General features: G+C 41.6%; 1 long non-coding RNA gene across 1 annotated transcript; it reads right to left on the bottom strand.

Moving 5' to 3' along the window:
• Positions 1-1543: 1543 nt before the first annotated feature.
• On the bottom strand, positions 1544-15356 carry LOC114547251 (uncharacterized). Its single transcript, XR_003691127.1, has 2 exons — positions 15210-15356; positions 1544-1791 (listed from the first exon to the last, which is right to left on the bottom strand). It is a non-coding gene; the product is annotated as an uncharacterized LOC114547251 (long non-coding RNA).
• Between the last annotated feature and the right edge of the window lie 3393 nt (positions 15357-18749).

Here is an 18749-nt window from a genome sequence, read left to right on the forward strand (position 1 = left end):
TGATCCTATTTTCTGTAAGCATGACATCAAATGAACAATTCTTTCAAAAAAATCTACCAAAACTCAACTAGCCTGATTAAAGTTTGACTAAAATCACTGTATTTTTATATTAAATGGAAATAGATACAAATGTGTATCTATTTCCATTTAAATGTCTTTCCAGCAAACCTTGAAGGGATTTATAAGAAAATTACGGACCTGTAAAATAGCATTACCAATCCCCAGCACAATGATAGTAAATGTGTTTCAAAGCCAATTCACATTTTACTAAATACAATCATAGCCTACTGTCTAAAAATGATCATGTCCAGTTTTTGTTATAACTGTCATTGAGGTATCGAAGGTATCTACTCTGAGTTTATGGTGTTGTAATGGATTCTTATATGGTTGGATTGCATTATAATGTCAGGTGAAGCACCTAATAACACATTATAAATCTCACACAAACAAACCTCAAAGGGAGAGCGGGTCGGTTGGCGGTTCGATTCCCCTGTTGACGTGTCAAAGTGTTCTTGAGCAAGTCACTGAACCTCAATTGCTCCTTATTAAAAGGTCCTATGGCATGAAAATGTCACTTTATGAGTTTTTTTTAACATTAATATGCATTCCCCCAGCCTGTCTATGGTCCCCCAGTGGCTAGAAATGGCGATAGGTATAAACCGAGCCCTGGGTGTCCTTCTCTGCCTTTGAGAAAATGAAAGCTCAGATGGGCCAATCTGGAATCTTGCTCCTTATGAGGTCATAAGGAGCAAGGTTACCTCCCCTTTCTCTGCTTTGCCCGCCCAGAGAATTTGGCCCACCCATGAGAGAGAGACATCATGGCTTTCAAACGAGCAAAGTGGCAGTTGGTCCAGGCCACACCTCCACCCTCCACCTTGCCCCCCCCCTCTCTCCTCCTCAATAGCTACAGACACAGAAATGGCACATCCTAAGGAAAAATCATTGTGGGACTGGCGGCTGTATTTCTGCACCAAGGCAGAATTTTGGGAAAGAGACTTCAGATACAGTATTAGGGGACCACTAAGGCCTATATAAAAGCATCCTTTAAGATTTGGCCCTAGCCTGGCACGGTACCTCCGCTAACATCTATGTGTGAGCGTGTGTGTGTGTGTGTGTGTGTGTGTGTGTGAATGAGAGGTGCATTGTAAAGCTACTTGGATAACAGCAAATGCAGTCCATTAACCATTTCCCTCAGAAATGGTCATATAGTTGAGTCAAACCTTCTATGACAGACTTTTAATGGAAATCAAAGATTTACATCATCTTTTTAAATCTACGTATTTTGTTAATTTCCTCAAACAAAATCCCAAACCATGTTACATTTGTCATTAGTTGTAGATTACAGTAATTCTATTACTTTTGCACCTTTTAAAACAATAGTGCACTAATAAGTGTTTTATGATGTGTGACAACTCTCAGTAATGAAGAATTGTCTCTCAAAGCCAGGGTGTTGCTGAATGAAGCACAAAAAAGTAATTTACCACTTCTTTCATCTCTCAGCTGAAGGCAGCCCAAATAATAAAAAAAATAAAAGTCTGTGAAAATGAGTACAAAAGCCATTTAATCTCTCTCATCTTCCTCTTAATAACTGCAAATTTCCCCTTGGGCCCATGGGAGAGGGCCTCTCTGTGCCGCTGCCACCTTATCTGTCGCCTCCATATTTCAGCATGCCGAGCAGCTCCCTCAGTACCCAGCCCCCGGCCTCCTCTCGCTGGGGCCTGTGGGGAAGCTGGGCTCCTGGGCCCGCCATTGTTCTGGCCTGGGAGGAAAGTCCAGAGAGAGCCCTAAAAGCTGGAGAGTGGGAATATTAAAATAAAAAACTTGAGCCACTGCTTCATTAAGCAGCAGCCTTTCACAAGCAAACATATCAGAAACAGCCCCCTTTCAGAGGCAGTAATTAGCAATTTGGAAACCTTGCCCCCTCAGGATATACAGTTTCAATTTAGTCAGCAGCTTTAGATTCTTAGGCACTTAATATTCATTGTTTCTGCCATCTTCCCAATTTCTCAATGTACATTGTCTAGTCTTTCACTGGCGATAAAGTGTTTTATCTTTCGTGTAATTCTTCCTTTCAATGAGCCCTCTGCAAGAGAAGTTAATTTTTTATAAATAATTTTCAAAGGGATTTGCAAAGAATGTGAGGGATATGATAGCAAAGTGCTCTTCATGAAGTGCCAGGCTGAATATCATATGGAGCTTGTGCTTGATTGATTAAGTCTGGCTGTAAATAGTGTAAGGGAAAAGTTGATGCAACTCACCTGGGGAATTGTATTGCTGAAAAAAACTCTACAACTGATGACATGGATCAAAGGATATTCAAGTTCAAATGATATTTGATAAAAGGACATCCAGATGTACCAGCACCAATTAAAAACATCTTCAGTTTGCAAAAGTTGTAGCTCGACATTGGCTCTTCGCAATGATTTTACATTATTTACTTCTATTCCACAATCACAGACTTATGAGTACTGTCATCATTAATTATTTTCCTGTGTTGGTATTGGCATGGTAAACCATTTGTATGGATTTAATGGCAAATGTTTGCAAACTGCTTATTAAGTCAAACCACATATTGTACCTCAGGGGGGCAAGACTGACACTTATCTTTGCCACCATGGAGCCTTTGTTTAAAAATGCTACCACTTCCATTCATTTCCAATCAGCATTGTCTAATAGAAATAATTGATTTTTGCCTCTTCTCCATAAATGAAAAAACGCTTGTGATTAAACATTTTGTCTCCAAATCTAAATTCCAAGATCCCCATCAACACTTGAGAAAAATGGGCAACTCATTAAAGCAGGAAAAAAAAAAAGTAGCTAGGACGTGAAAAGAGGAGGCTGGGACTCAAATAATGAATGGAGTCCGAGTGAGCTATCTTTCCCAGGCAGAGCGCCACTAGGGATGCAAACTCTCAGCCACCAGAAATGAGCTACCTATCTGTGAAAAGAGTGACTGCTCCATCCTATTTGATTTGGCTCTCCTATCATCTCTTAAGAAGATGTCAGCCTTGCTTCTTCTATTGCTCTGAGCCTTTATCAACCCGGAGACGATTTCCCTGCAAAAAAAAAAAAAAAAAAAAAAGGGGGGAGACGCATTTCAGTGCCTTTCAGTGAGCAACACTAAAGAATAAGTGTTATGCGATAAAAAGGGGGTTGTTAAATAGATCTGTCTATTTGTATGGTAATAATGATCGCTTAAAGACTCTGGGCTTCGTGACTTGTAGAACAAGGAAACAAATCTGTATTCAGGTATTGTGTTAACACGACTCTCCAAACGACCTTGTGAAACTTTCATAGAGTAAAAAATGAGCAGAATTCCCAAGGTTTTTTTTTCCTTTGTTTAGAGTGGAGGAGTCCCTGCACTGAGCAAAGCTGCCCATCTCAAACTACTGGAGCTCTTTACATTTTAAATGATCTTTGTCTTTTATTGATTATAATCTGGTACAGATTTAAGATTGTACTTTAGTATTTAATATTCAATTCAGGATATCAGCAAGAAATTAGTAACAGAGTGTCTGGTAGTTAAATATTTTTTAAATAACATTGGCAGTGGTGGAAGAAGTTCATTGGTTACTTAAGGAAAAGTAGCAATACCACAACTTATACTATACTCAAGTACAAGAAAAAGTGCAGCATTCAAATTTTTACTGGAGTTAAAGTGCAGAAGTATTAGAAGAAACATATACTAAAAGCATATGCTATTAATGCCATTTTCCTGAGGCCTGAGGCAATCATTAGGCCTGTTTAAGATGAACTGAGCCTCGCCTGTAGGTTTCCAGCCGTATCCAGCAGCCTTCAATCTAGACAGAAAGTCATAGAAACACTCACATCCTGAGTGAGTGTTGAGGATGTTCAGATTCCGATTTAATAAAATGTTATCAGACCCATATATGAGCTTGTACACAGTCTCTGGTTGTTTTTATTATGACAGAGTAGCTGTTAAAATGCTCTGCAGGCGATCTGTTGCTGATGTTAAACAACAGACTGTAGATGATCCGTAATCTGAACGGATTTAGTTTCTCTGACTTCTAAACCTCCCCATCAGACACACAACAGCCTTTAAATCAGACAAATAGCAATTAAAATCCCTCCAATTCAAAAATAATAAAACGTTTATATAAAACGTCATCATGTGGAGTTGATTCTGAGCCAGTCAGCTGTTAGATCAGCTGAGAGCCAGGCGTTTCCTGTCATGCCCTGGGGCTTGCAGTTGGTGGAAAGCAACTGCGTCGCCTTGATCTCGTGAGGTTATCGTTGCCCACGTGTGCATGACATCAGAGCAAGTCGGGATCAAGTCGGACACAAATCTAACCGGCATGCATTGGGCGGCGATTGCCGGTGATCGATTCTGCGCAGGCCTGGCTCATCTCGAACCAGCCTATTAATGTTTTAACTTACACCTGTGCTTTTTCCTACTAATCAGGAAGGCTGACCACCTGGTGAGCTGGTGCAATCAAAACAACCTAGAGCTCAACGCTCGAAAGACTTTTTCGGAAATGGTTGTGGACTTCAGGAAGAACTCAGCCTCAGCTGCCCGCATCACCCTCTGTGACTCCACAATTGACACTGTGGAGTCTTTCCGCTTCCTGGGAACTATCATCTCCCAGGATCTCAAGTAGGAGCTGAACATCAGCGCCCACATCAAGAAAGCACAACAGAGGATGTACTTCCTGTGGCAGCTGAAGTAATTCAACCTGCCAAAGACAATGATGGTGCACTTCTACACAGCCATCCTCGAGTCCATCCTCACATCCTCCATCACCATCTGGTACGCTGCTATCACTGGCCACTACCACTAGCCTTATCAACAAGGCCTGGAACCCACCCTGACACTCTCCACACTCCACCTCTGGCTCTACATGCCACTGTACTTACTCTGCTGTACTGCTCTTTTTATTTTTAATACATACTGTGTATACATATTTATACTTATATTGTTTATATTCTAATACTTGATTTTATTAACTTTCTTATATTTAGAGAATGTGTGACATGCACCTACAACACCAAAACAAATTCCTTGTATGTGTAAAAACTTACTTGCCAATAAAGCTTTTTCTGATTACGATTCTGAATCTCTCACAGCAGACATGTTGTCTTGTCGTAGTAAGAACAGCACAGGTGTTACTTATAACACTAACGATGGCTTTGGGCTAAAAGTGTCCCAGTAAGCCAACAGTGAGCCAGCATTCACAATACCTGGGGTCTCATTTATAAATGTGCCGTACGCACAAAATGGGGCTGAAAATGTGTGTATGAAACTTCCCACGCAAAGGTTGTTATTTATAAAAAAAAAAACTTGACGGGAGAATGTGCGGTCCTCCACGCAAACTCTGACCCATGCGTACGCACATTTTGGAGACAAAATTGGAATTGGCGACGCAGATGGTGAGGTGGTGAACTGAAGTCAGACTGCAGAAAGTAAATGGGAATAACGATCGGTTGGGGATAACTCGTAATATTTTCAAGTATTGATGCCTCACGCACATTTTTTCACTCCATATCATCAACATTACCATGAAGATTAAATCTAAATCTAGTGATATTTGTGCTTGTACTGAGTGATAATTGTTCCATAAACACCTCCAACTCAAATCTTGAATACAAATTTGTTCTTAATGTTTAATCAGCGCTGTCTCGCAGTCACATTGTTCACTACGGAGCGCAGGAGGGGATGGCCCGACTGCATGGAACACAGGATAGCATTAAAAAACCCTAGCATTAGATAATGGCAGAACATAGTATAAATAACTAAATATTTGTATTTAATGCTGTGCATATATCATCAAATGTCAAAGTCTGAAAATACAGCCGTTAAAGGTGCCCTGCCACACATATTTCATTACTTTGTGGTAATGTCTGAAGTTCTACCATGGACTCTGTAACATTTTTTGTGGAAAAAATGCCTTGGTTACCTTGTTTCAAGCCATTCTAGCGTAGTATATGAAGCCAGCAGGAAGACTCAGTTGAATTTGTGCCAGTTCTCAATATTCAACAAGCTAAGCAGCTTGACTCTGATTGGCTAACAGCTAGCCAATGAGAGCCTGGCTATCAGCATCCTTTACCCAGCGCAACTGGGTGAGCTCATGAATAGTAATGAGCTCAGGAAACTTGATGTCAGACTCACCAGCTTTTGTAATTGGCCTGATTTCTCAGCTTATTTCTTTTCAGTGGCTAGAGCTTACAGAGGAGGTAGCAGTTCATTTTCATATTCACGACATAACACAAACACATATAGACCTAACATATTTCAAAAAATAGTAAAAAACGGTTTTGTGTGGCAGGGCACCTAAGCTCTCGCGCAATCGTTACCCTTAAAGGTCCCATGACATGGTGCTCTTTGGATGCTTTTATATAGACCTTAGTGGTCCCCTAATACTGTATCTGAAGTCTCTTTCCCGAAATTCAGCCTTGGTGCAGAATTACAGCCACTAGAGCCAGTCCCACAATGAGCTTTCCTTAGTATGCGCCATTTCTGTGTCTGTAGCTATTGAGGAGGAGAGAGGGGGGGGCAAGGTGGAGGGTGGGGATGTGGCCTTGACCAACTGCCACTTTGCTCGTTTGAAAGCCATGATGTCTCTCTTTCATGGGTGGGCCAAATTCTCTGGGCGGGCAAAGCAGAGAAAGGGGAGCTAACCTTGCTCCTTATGACCTCATAAGGAGCAAGATCGGCCCATCTGAGCTTTCATTTTCTCAAAGGCAGAGCAGGATACCCAGGGCTCGGTTTACACCTATCGCCATTTCTAGCCACTGGGGGACCATAGGAAGGATGGGGGAATGCATATTAATTAAAAAAAAAACTCATAAAGTGAAATGTTCATGCCATGTCCTCGTTATCAGTCCGAACTTTAATACTGTTTGTGACAAAACCTGCATGAAGAAAAGTGTGTTTGCCTATTACACTTTCTTTCGTCTTCAAATTGTATCTCGGGGTGGGGGATACCACTAGTTGATGCTGTGTTGGCAAGGTGTTAACAATCACAAATTGTTGTAAACATATAAATACTGTGGTGACTCCCGTGCGTAATGCTGCATGATGGCACTGCTAGCCCTGCAGGAGGACTACGGCAATGGAAAAATCAGGAGAGAAAGAGACTTCAGGGACCATGATGATGACTGGCTAATATGCTGATTTAGATTCCCTAAAGCTGAGCTCTTGGATGTGTGTACTGAATTGGGTCCAGTAGGAGGGCAACATGCCGGAACCGTGCCATCACGGTCCAAATAGGCTACAGGTCCTCGCCACTCTGGGGGAAACCGGTTGTTTCCAGAGGGAAATGTCAGACAGCTAAGTGTTTAATTTATGAATATTATATATAATCTTTATCATTAAGGCTTGTTTGGATATAATATAAAGTTCTGTTGAATCTTATCATATAGGTCTGGTATATAAAAGCTGTCCCAGAGTGCCATAATGCCTGCCGTTTTGGACGTATTATTAATACATGTAGTTATTGATAGGTTTGGTATGTGTGCATGTAGACGTTTGAATGTATCTTATCTATTCTAAGGACTTTCTAGAGACCAGTCAGTTTAAGATGATATGGTCTCACAGTAAAACCTAGCTTAGAATGGGCACAACTTTCACACAGAGGAATTGGAGCCAGGAATGTGAGAATCTATTAGGAGCACGTGCCATAAAAGGTGTAGTTTAAGAGTAAACTGTTCCAACTGAAATAGATGTCTCATGCTGTGTAAGCACAAAAAGTGTTTAAAAGGTATTCACTATGATGTACATGTGGTTCATCCTTGGGCAGACGTGTCTGTATGCTCATGGTTGTTCCAGTGTCATGAAAGTTTGTTCACTGTTTGAATAAAGCTGCACTTGATTTGTAATCATCGGACTGGTCGTCATCTTTGAGGTCTCCCAACATAATTTCTGAATCATCACCCGATATCAGTTATAGATCAGGTTTCCCTACACTGTGCAAGAACGGGCCGAAATTATGATTCAATTTGCAGCAATTCCTGAACGTCTGAGAAGTTTTTTGCTTTTTCTGCGTCAGTCATCATGATTTGGTGTAACAACTGCCAGCCAGTGTCATTCATATACTGATCAACATTCCCGAGGTGCTTTGTATTGACTATTTATGGTTAAAAATGGGCGTGTACAGGGCAGGATAAGAGGCTGATCCATGTATGCACACTTGTAGGTAATCTCTGATTTATAAAGGGAACATTGCTTACAGGTGTGCGTACACACGGTTTTATAAATCAAATTTTTTTTTTGCGTACGCCATTTTGTGCTTTTGGGCGTACGTACACTTATAGTAAGGATCCTATGCACAGTTTTATAAATGAGACCCCAGGTTTCTGAAACAGAATTCTGTTCCTTGAGAACAGGAGAAAATCATTTGCAAAAAAAGTGTCATCAGTGCTAGTCTACAATTATAAAAATACGTTCTGATGAGCAGTCTGTACAATACAAATAAAAGAGTGGAAGAAGAGATGGCGGATGGCTGATGGCAGACTGCTCCTGATTGATGAGAGCAATGAGGGCACAACACTCCGGCAGCTCACTTGCCAACAAATTAGAACAAGTTCAGTGTCAGTGTGGGGCTGCACTGATGTTTGAAAACACTGAAAATATGAAATGTCAGTGGTCATTTTCATGTGAAATTAACAGGACGAGCGATTGCTGCCTGACAATGAAAGTGAGACAGAAAACTAACATGTCTTTATCCTTTCTGCCCACTTGTGCAGTGTAATTTATGGAATTATTATTAACTGATGTATATGAGCCCCAAGGAAACATTTATACTTTGGATCTTTACTACTTAATAGTGTGAAACATGACTTAACACAAACCTATTACTAAACTAAAGGCTGCACATATGAGGGAAACCTAACGATCCACAAATACAAATCCCTAATGACAAGACAAGCACTGCATCGGATCTCATATCCACATTTTGTCTTTCCATACGAACCATCAACATTTTAAAGAGTAATATTTAATTAAAAGCCACCTTATGGGCGTCTCTGCTTAGTGGTGTACGGCACATACCATGTTATCACAATGTCCCTGGTTGGAGTCCAGCTGGGGACCTTTGTTAAATGCCATATCTCTTGTTCTCTCCTCACGTTTCACATGTTATTCTACTGCCAAACTACAAAATAAAAGCAAAATTTTCCCCCAAAAAAACAAAGAAGAAACTAAGCGTTCTTGTATAATTTCTTTCTTCTGTATTTTTTGTTATGTTTTTGGAGGTCTGTCAATGCTACAGAATGGTAAAATATAAGCAACATTAATCAAATGCAAAAGCACTAATTTAACCAAGACACATGAGCACTATTTAAAGTGTAGAGAAAGCGCCCTCGCACGTCTCACCACTTACAATATTATATTATGTGTGTAAGTCACTCACAACTGGGTTGCTCTCCTACTGCTGCCTACTGCTGAACTGAGGAGGAGGAGGAGGAGGAGGAGGAGGAGGAGGAGGAGGATGATGCAGGCTACACAAAGCTCTTCAGGCCCGGCGAGGAAAGCACTACAGGTAGATTGATTAGCCTGCTCAGTTTGGCTGATTAATCAGAGCCTGTTAGGTGAAAACGAGCACCATTTATGGCTGATTATCTTCCCTGAAGGCTAAATCTAAGGTACAATCCACAGTGTAACTCAGTGTCTTTTCAACCTCCATTTAAACCCAGCAATTTCCAACTCCTTCTTTAATGAAAATGTTGCTTACATTTGGTTTCATGAAGTTTCACATTTCTGCTGTAGGAGTATCGGACTTAGCATTTTTCCACTTGAATTTGCCAAAATAAATAGCCAACAAGTCAAAGCAGAAGTAAAAAAATAAATACTTCTATCATGTATTAAATTAAGCAAAAATGAACAGTTTTACCAGACAAAGCCTACTTTCTAATTTCATGGCAACTAATTACTTATGGCTTTAGGCTATAGCCTGAACCATCCGGCAGGGAAAGATTTAGGCTAAAAAGGACACGTCATGAAGACGTGAAAAAATCCTGCTTGAGTGGCTAAAATCAATTAGAAAGACAGGTGCTAATGTAATTAACTTTTACTCATTTAACTGATGCCCTGTTGTTCCCGTTATTTCAACGTCTTTTTTTTTAACAGTTATTCTTTTAAACAGTAAACATTAAGAAGCTTGGACTTAATCCTGATGTAGAGTGGGTGTTTCACTGCTGTAGTATTAGCTTTAAAACAATTGAATTAAGGTCATTCTAAGCCTTTTCAAAAAAGATTACATGTGAAAACCGACAGGTCAATGTCTTTGTTCTACGTGAACATGACATTTCACATTTTTTTTTTTTTATAATTGTCTGTTTTCAGGAGAAATTATATTCTCAAGTGTAAAACAAATAATGTTATAATGCAATGTGCTGTGGTGTAAAGAAAGGTGAAAATATTTTAAAAACATCAAATGTATAAATAATCAACAGATTAATTGACAATGAAAATAATTATAAGTTGCAGCCCTTGTGCTATATAATTAAACTTTAACTACTTTTACACTGTACTGTGTGTAGCTCTAAGGCAAGCAAGAACAGCCTCCATCATGTGCTTGACTGAAGAATCCTAACTAACTAACTAACTAACTAACTAACTAACTAACTAACTAACGGTCCTGCTCCAGTAACAGTGAAAGAAAGACTTTATGGAAAGTATCATTGACCTTTTACATTGAAGTGAGCTTGATATTATAGTAATGCTGACACTTCTAAACTGGAAAGTGAACACCTATCGCCCTGAGGACAGCTGCAATCACCCCTTTCATCGTGTACAGTTCATTCTCAATGGAGCTAGACCACAGTGTGACACAGGACTTTAACTTGCCTCTCTATCACTACACTACACTAGCTATGGGGGACAGAAGCAACGGTTTAGTAACATAAACCAGACTACATTGAGTGTTTGAATGTATCACAGATTTCTCTCTGAACAATAGGAAAGGACATCTCTAGCGGCAGCGTCCTCGTCTCCATGGTCAACCCTTTAATGTTTACACCACACCTCATGTTATTGTCCAGCCCTGCAGCCAACACTCGGCTCCAGAGTGGCCTCCCCCGGCCTGGTCACCCGTTTCCATTTATCTGCTGGGATAACTATAAAAATCTGTCAGGAGCAGGGTGGGTTTTTTCGCTCAGCTCAGCCCAGCCCAGCTGGCAGATTGAGAGCCCCCTGTAATGCACAAGTCTGTTTTTATTATTCTTGCTGGGGGAACACTATTTCATCAAGTGCATGATTCCACAGAAGAGAGGAGATAGCCCCAGCTCGGCTATATTTCTTCCAATCAAACATTCCAAGGGGAAAAAATGAGTGGGTGCCATCAAATCCCAGAATAATGCTGCCAGATTTTATGTAAAAAGAAGGACTGATGGACAAATACAGGAAGGCAAGACAAGTTTAATGACGTGTGTTCAGGAGCTGAGATTGGAAAACTGACAGAGAAAAGCAGCCTCTTTGCTGGAATATAAATTGTTGTGCGCTGTAAAAAGGCTTTTATCTGGAGTGAATATGGGGCGAAATACACAGGTCAGGGTTAAGTCATTTTCTCCGGCAAGTTAAGCGAATAATGAAGGCGAGCCCGCACGGAGAAGAGCACTGCTACTGCCAGTTTGTCTTCATTTATTATGCCAAATCTCATGATTTTGGCGTTGGCGCAGTGAGTGCTCTGGCGCGCACCGGTGGACGACATATCGCTTAATTTACACAAGGTAATGAAAGCAGGGAATGGGAGGACAAAACAATTTACCTGCTGACACGGGAAGAAGTGATTTGCGAACATGGGGGGTGAGCGAACGAACAGGCAGAGGGCCAGGGGCAAGTGGTGGAAGAGGGGCAGAGATAGGGATGAGGTGAGGAAAAGAGGGAAATGGGGAAGCATGGAAGAATAAAAGAGAGGGAGGTGGAGGAAAAAACAAAAAGATGAGGATGGCTTCAGCTTTTGCTCATCAGGTGATGATGAATGGCTTTGATGAGGCAACAGTAAACTCTTACTTTGTCTCTCCCTCCCCCACACACACACAGACACAGACACATAGACACACACACATGCAATCAGGGGGCAAAATTGACCTCAAAACTGGAGGGTCTGTGCTGACAAGGCCCTTGTTTTACTCCTCCTTTCCCCACCAATTGTAATCACTTCTCAGAGAGCCACGTGTGGCAGGAATGGGCGGCTTGAACATCACTCTGGAGCCGCAACAGGTATTTTCACCAAAAGACCAAATCTCTGACTGCTGTCTCACACCGGATTTTGCTGACTAGTTCAGTGAGCATGTATTTAATTAATTTATGTTTAGATTTTTCTTACAGATTTTTCTTGAGTAGAAACTAGCATTAGATCAGTTTTTAAAAATTAGGTTTATCCGCCCTGCAGAGATGCCACCTACCAGCATCATTTTCTCTGTATCCACATATATTGGAATCAAAATTAACCAAATTACCACACAAATGATTCAGATCTAAATTAGTGCCGTCAACAGCCAATCACTCCACAGTATTGATGGATGCGTTAAAAGTGCACAATTGGCCATTCGGCTGATGGCCTTTCACCCAAGAGAAAAAAGTCTGGCTGAGACTCCCTGACAATATGGCCGAAGCAGCACTGTAATTTTCCAATCACTAGCCCTTCAGGCCAGGCCACTCCTTAGGGCAGTAAGATCAGATGAGCTCCGGCATTTTCTTTTGTAAGAGGCCAAACTCTATTTGTCTGCTCACAGGAACAAAAACAATCAGGGAGCCGAGAGAGAAGGGCCAAAGACAGAGAAGGAGGAGGAGGAGGGGTGGGGTGGAGGCAGAGGGACAGCGGGGTGACACAGATAACCGAATCCCCCCCCTCCCGCTCGCTGTGGGTGGTTGGTTCTGGTGATGATGAACAGGGACGCAGCTCAGCACCAGGTCCCTGCTGTCAGGGCTCTCCGCAGGACGAGACAGAGAGAGGAAGTGTCACTCTCGGCGGGCCTGTTGCGCCAACCTGGACTCTGCTGAGTCCTGCTGCTCGAGTCTTCACAACAAATCAAACACCATAACACCCACCCCTCCCCGAACACGGCCACACACACAGCTAGGCCTCCGCCACTGTCTGAAAGAATGTGTTAGCAAAAATAACCAGACTGTTGAGCATTCTGCATCTTGGTCGGATGTGGACTGATATTTAGGAATATTTAGCTGGGCTCTCCTTGGAAGAGAAACTAGTCCTTGGGATACGGTTGTGGGGGGGGGTCCTCTGTCCTCCACCCTCCCCTGGCCACAGCTCTCTCCACAGGCTTATTTCCCCTCACAATGAGAGGTGACAGTGAAGAGTGGAACTCGTCAGTGTGAATAACACGCAGTCATGCTTGGTGAGACCCTCTGGTTGAGCACCACACACACACACACACACACACACACACACACACACACACACACACACACACACACACACACACACACACACACACACACACACACACACACACACACACACACACACACACCCTCAGTGCACTGCTTTCCATTACAGTTTAACTGGGGACAAATTGAGCTATCTGATTGGTTAAATTTCACGTTAGACATGTTTGCCCAGCTGACCGGTGTTTGTTGTACAGTACAACCACTTTCAATAGCTCCATGGGGTGAAAATAGTTACAGGACATACATGAGTTCTTAATGAATGCAATCAACATAACGTTCAGTCTAGGATCATAAAGAAGGTCTGAGTGACATTTTTCAAGTTTACAAACTCAGCTGAGCTTACATTACTGTACCATCAGGTCTGTGGTAGTCGCATGTCCCTCAGTGATGTGCTGTTCTCTTGAGTCTTGCAGTGTCGTTCAGTGGCATTATTATAAGAGCAGTCTATAACACAACCAGTGGTCAGGCTTAATTTACCTACTTTCTCTGTCCACTGCCCCATCAGCATATAGTATCACATAACTGCTAATGGGCTAATGGAGGGAGGAGGGAGGGAGCAGGAGCGAGAGGAAAATGGCGATAGTTAGGGAAATGGAGCTCAGGTTCATCCAAACATTTAATAACTTATCCAATCTGGAGCGCTCACCTCTTACTGGGCTAATTATATCATTTAACTTGCCTGGAAGTAGGGGCCAGCGTGGACACTGCTTCTTACAGTGTCATCACATAATTATGACTTATGCCAGCACGGCCTAGCAAGCCGGATGAAGTCAGCTTGCCATAAATTTTAATGATCACTTAGACAATACGAACATTCGCAGGGTTACAGCATTGGCAGGGGAAATAGGGACGCCGACACCGGAAAAGCTTAAGTGTGGAAACAGATGGAGAAGAGAGAGGTAAAAGGAGAAGAAAGGCATGCTACAGGAAGCAGAGGGACGAGATATTTGTGTGACATGTTTGGGGAAGGTGAGTTTAGAGTTTAGGCAGACACAGCCGCTTGACTGAGTGGGATCAGGTTCTGTGGTCACCGGGCTGCTAAGAGGCCAACGTCAGGCTGTCAGAGGGCTAAACACCCAAGTATAGTCTGTTTCAATGGAAAAACAGCAGCTGACACTCAACGCTCGCAGGCCAACTACTGACCTCATTCTACAAATTAAAGGCACTGGACGGAGGGTAGAAGGCCTGGCGCATCCAATATGGAAAGTCAATGCTTTATTCCTCAGTGCAGCAGAAGTTCCTAATAACTTTCGAAAGTTAGGGGAAAAAAGAAAGAGAAAAGACCATAATGGTGGGAAAATAGATGGGGCATAATGAAAAGGGCTGGGTGTCTTTTTTTAATAGCTGTGAAATGGCTAATTACCCCTTTATGATTGATCATTGTGGGAGCATGCATTAGGAGGTTTGAGTCTCCTGGGCTATAATAGTTTTCTGGTAAAATAATTTTACATTTCTGGTAACCTTCAAATGTGGTATGTGGAAATGTTTTTACAAGGGGCTGATTTAATGTTGTGTCAATAAATATTTATTATAAGAAAATGTATCTTAGCATTAAAAATACGAGTGTAAACCTATACTAGTGCAGAATAAGGGATATTGATTTCAGGATGCAGGTGGCCTACCCAGATATTCTGCACTTATGAAAAAAGGAGAAGGCAGAGCAGGCCAAAGAGAAGCTGATCTCTCTTGCACTTAATATTAATGTCTGTTTTGTGGCTCTCTCGTTTCAGGAGTACCCAGCTCCTGCGGTGGAGCGATTGAATGACAGAGATTACCTGTTTGGAAAGCCTCATGAGACAGCTGATTGATAATGCATGACACAAAAATGTTTCTGTTTACCCACAGATATGGCTGAGCCGGGTTTCAGTTTCTTGTTCTTTCTTCAGAAACCTGATTCACTGGACTGAAGTGGATTGAGGGGGTCAGGAGGTCTTAACTGAGAGTCGACTACGGCGTCTGGCTCCATAGGTACCTGTACCTTCTTGACCGGGGGGGGTCGTCTACATCATGTTCATCCCATTGTGTGTCCTAGAGGGGATATAACATGAAAACATAATCTCACACCACAATTTCATTCCTTTAGCAGCATTAGATCAGATTGAAACTTCCCTGCACACTTTCCTGGGGCTGTCAAATGAGCTGTCAGTCATGTGTCAGAGCCAGCCCCTGCTCATCTGCTCTAATACATCACACAGCCTTTTATATGGATCAGTATGAGTGGGACTCTCTACACAAACGCCAGCAGCTCCTCCGCTGGGACGCGGGGTGATTGATAACATTTCCCCAGCTCTTCACACTCATGCCCATTTGTATAGTTGGTTGGAGAAGGGCCCCTGGTGTCCACTGACATCTACAGTGCCCATCATCCCGTTCTGATACATGCCAGGAATGGGCAGCTTTCCATTCATAAAGTACAGTGTGACAGCCGTTGACAGATCATTCGTACTTGATGCGGATATTTGTATTTCCCCAACAACAAAAAAAAACACAGGAAACTGGCTCAGGTGCTACCTGAAATTAAAGATGGCAGCTGTTGAATCAACTATTTAACCTGCATATTATCACAGTTGAGAAATGTTTATTGCTCATTAGTATGTCCATACTGTCTTAATGCTTTAGAAATTCTCAGCTGCTGACACTAGTCTGAGTGTTGAGATCACTGAGGGGAATCCTGAGCCTGTTTTTGTGTACAGTTATATTGGCATATTGGCCAGGCTAATGGCCACTTGGCACATAGACAGCTATCTATCCCAATTTCAGCCTCACTAATCCAATTGAGGCAACCTGCTTGGCATGAGAGAGACTCATCTGTCTTTACCGTTCATTAATAGGGCTCCTCCTCGAGCAGGGAGCCCATTCACATTCCTTCGGATCGGACCGAAAGCGAACCCTATCACTGAAACACTGGATCTGTGCTGGAGATTCAGCAAGGAGGGGAGGGGAGGGGGGACGGATATATAATCACTTCTGAAATACATAATCACTGCTGTGTGGGGTAAAGTATCAGAAAATATAAAACCTCCCGCAGGAATGAGTTATATATTTTCACAGACAGTATAAAAAAACACTTGTCTATGCAGGTGTGTGATTCAGCTCAATATCATGATGACCACGCTATGTTTTTTTGTTTTTTCAAGCTGTCTCGCTCTGTCCTGAGTAAAGAGCCTTCTTGAGATTGTTTTTTTTTTTCTTTATGTCTCGCGGTGGAATGATAATAATGTTTCCAATCTTGTTACATTGCACACAGAATTGTCTATGTTAATGATGGGCTGGCCCCCTCCCTGCTCCACTGAGATGCTTACTTTCAATTTGTGTACTGTCATCTCCCCGCTACACATGTGAAATTGATGCACCCTCTTCCTTTTAATTAAATCAAAAAACAGTCGGGGGTCCAGGCAGGTGGGAGACCTGCTCCCATATACAGCCATCACAGCCATGGCTGACTCCAGGATGAATCAGGGTTGCTCCTGTTCATCTTTCTGTGTGTGACTGTGTGTTGTTTGTGCGGCCAAGTTATTGTATGCATGAAATTGATATTAGACTTAAATTACAAGCACAAAAAGGATGTCAAATGATTTTTAAATCTTAATCAAATGGTTTTATCGAGAGAAACTATTTTGTTTTAGGTTCCACTACGTTCTAACTTTCTTATAATAATGATTTCAGTCCAAAAGCCAGTGGACATATTTCCTGTTAAATAAATAAATGGCAATCCCAGGTATTTTTCTCAGGTAGGTTTGCCCTCGGGCAGGGCTGGAGCCAAAGTCTAAGAAATGAGAGCGTAAAATTCCCACACATTAGAAGGCAGATAATTGGATTTCCTGTGTCCTGTAAGGTGGGCAGTGTGGTTCCTGCAGCTGTGACATTATCAAGGTAACATAACCTGAAGGCTGCTGTGTAGCAGCACAGGCCCCGCAAGGCCTGTCCTCCAGTTCCACATCACTGCCTGCTTGGCTATTCATCCTGTGGACCCTGCAAATGAAATTATGGGAGGAAGAGCAAAGGACATTCTTTGGGAATTAATCCCATTTATGCCTAAACCCACTTCAGATTTTTATAGTGAGGCCCTCTTTAGATGTAGGGTGCATTTACAATTAGACAAGGCCTTAGAAGGATTGAAAGAAATTCTGTGTGTTGGTTTGTTTGTGGGGTCATTTGTAGACACAGACAGGAAATGGGAAAGCTCAGAGAAAAAAATAAATACTGAAAGTTATTCTTAAAAAAAAAAAAAATCAGTTGTCATTGAAACACATGACACAGGTGTCACTTGACTCCTGACTGATCCCTTCATTTTAATATTACAGCATGGTCAACAACAAACAGAAGTGAAATGTATTAATTATGAGATAAATAATTTTTTTTTAAATATCTTCTATACTGCTACTGAGAATAGAAATAATTATTTCATCTGAATACATGAATCTACAGCAGCCATTAACACACAAGTTTGTTTTTACTCAGTTGATTATCAAAATATTTCCAATTATAAGATATTACAGACACTTATTGTGGTCACTGCAGTCAAATTCCATACAGCACTGACTCAAACAGTCCTGCACATATTAAGTCCACCAGTTTTTTATATGTTATAAAACGTTAAATTATAAAATATCCATTAGTATTATAAATTACAACTATATAGTTTTGGAAAGGTATTGTACAGATATCCCTATTCGCTAACGTTACATTGTATTCCTTAAATATCATGCTGCAAACCACAACGCTAACCTAAATTAGCATACACTCACCATTGAGAAGGCTATACGAATCTACAGTGATATTATAGAAATGTATGTAGATTCATATGGCGATTGCTTATAGAGAAACCACATTTAGAAAAGTAGCCTTTATGTAAACGTTTAGGGGTAGAAAATAAATGTAATTGTTTTGTTTTGTTCCACATGACCACTTGACTGACTGAATATTTACTTCCTCTGTGGACGTTGACGCTTCAGTCTGACAGGTCAGTGCTCTTTATTCTTGCAAAAAATGTATCCCAACTTTAAAAAATCTACTTTTTGTAGCAGTTTAGCATATAAGACAGCCTTTATGGTAGTGCATCAAAGTGGCCTTAAAATGTGTCCGAACAACCCGTGTCACCATGTCAAAATACCTACAAATAAATTGCAAATAAAAAGACTTATTGTCTTTAAAGCGTTGTTTCCATCTTACCTGTAAAACAGATGCTCTAACTGCTTTCTTGTTGTAATACTCTGCTCCGTAACTCTGGTTTAACCATACTCCAAGAGCAGGCACCTGACATCAATTAGCCCCGTCTGTTTGCTCTCGCGATGCATTGCAGATAAACACTGCCCCCTAGTGACGACACGGGAATACAACTGTTCAACTGAAATATAACCCCAACATTGTTTTGTAGAAACGT

Source organism: Perca flavescens, chromosome 20 (genome assembly GCF_004354835.1).
Source record: "Perca flavescens isolate YP-PL-M2 chromosome 20, PFLA_1.0, whole genome shotgun sequence".
NCBI classification, from domain to species: Eukaryota; Metazoa; Chordata; class Actinopteri; order Perciformes; family Percidae; genus Perca; species Perca flavescens.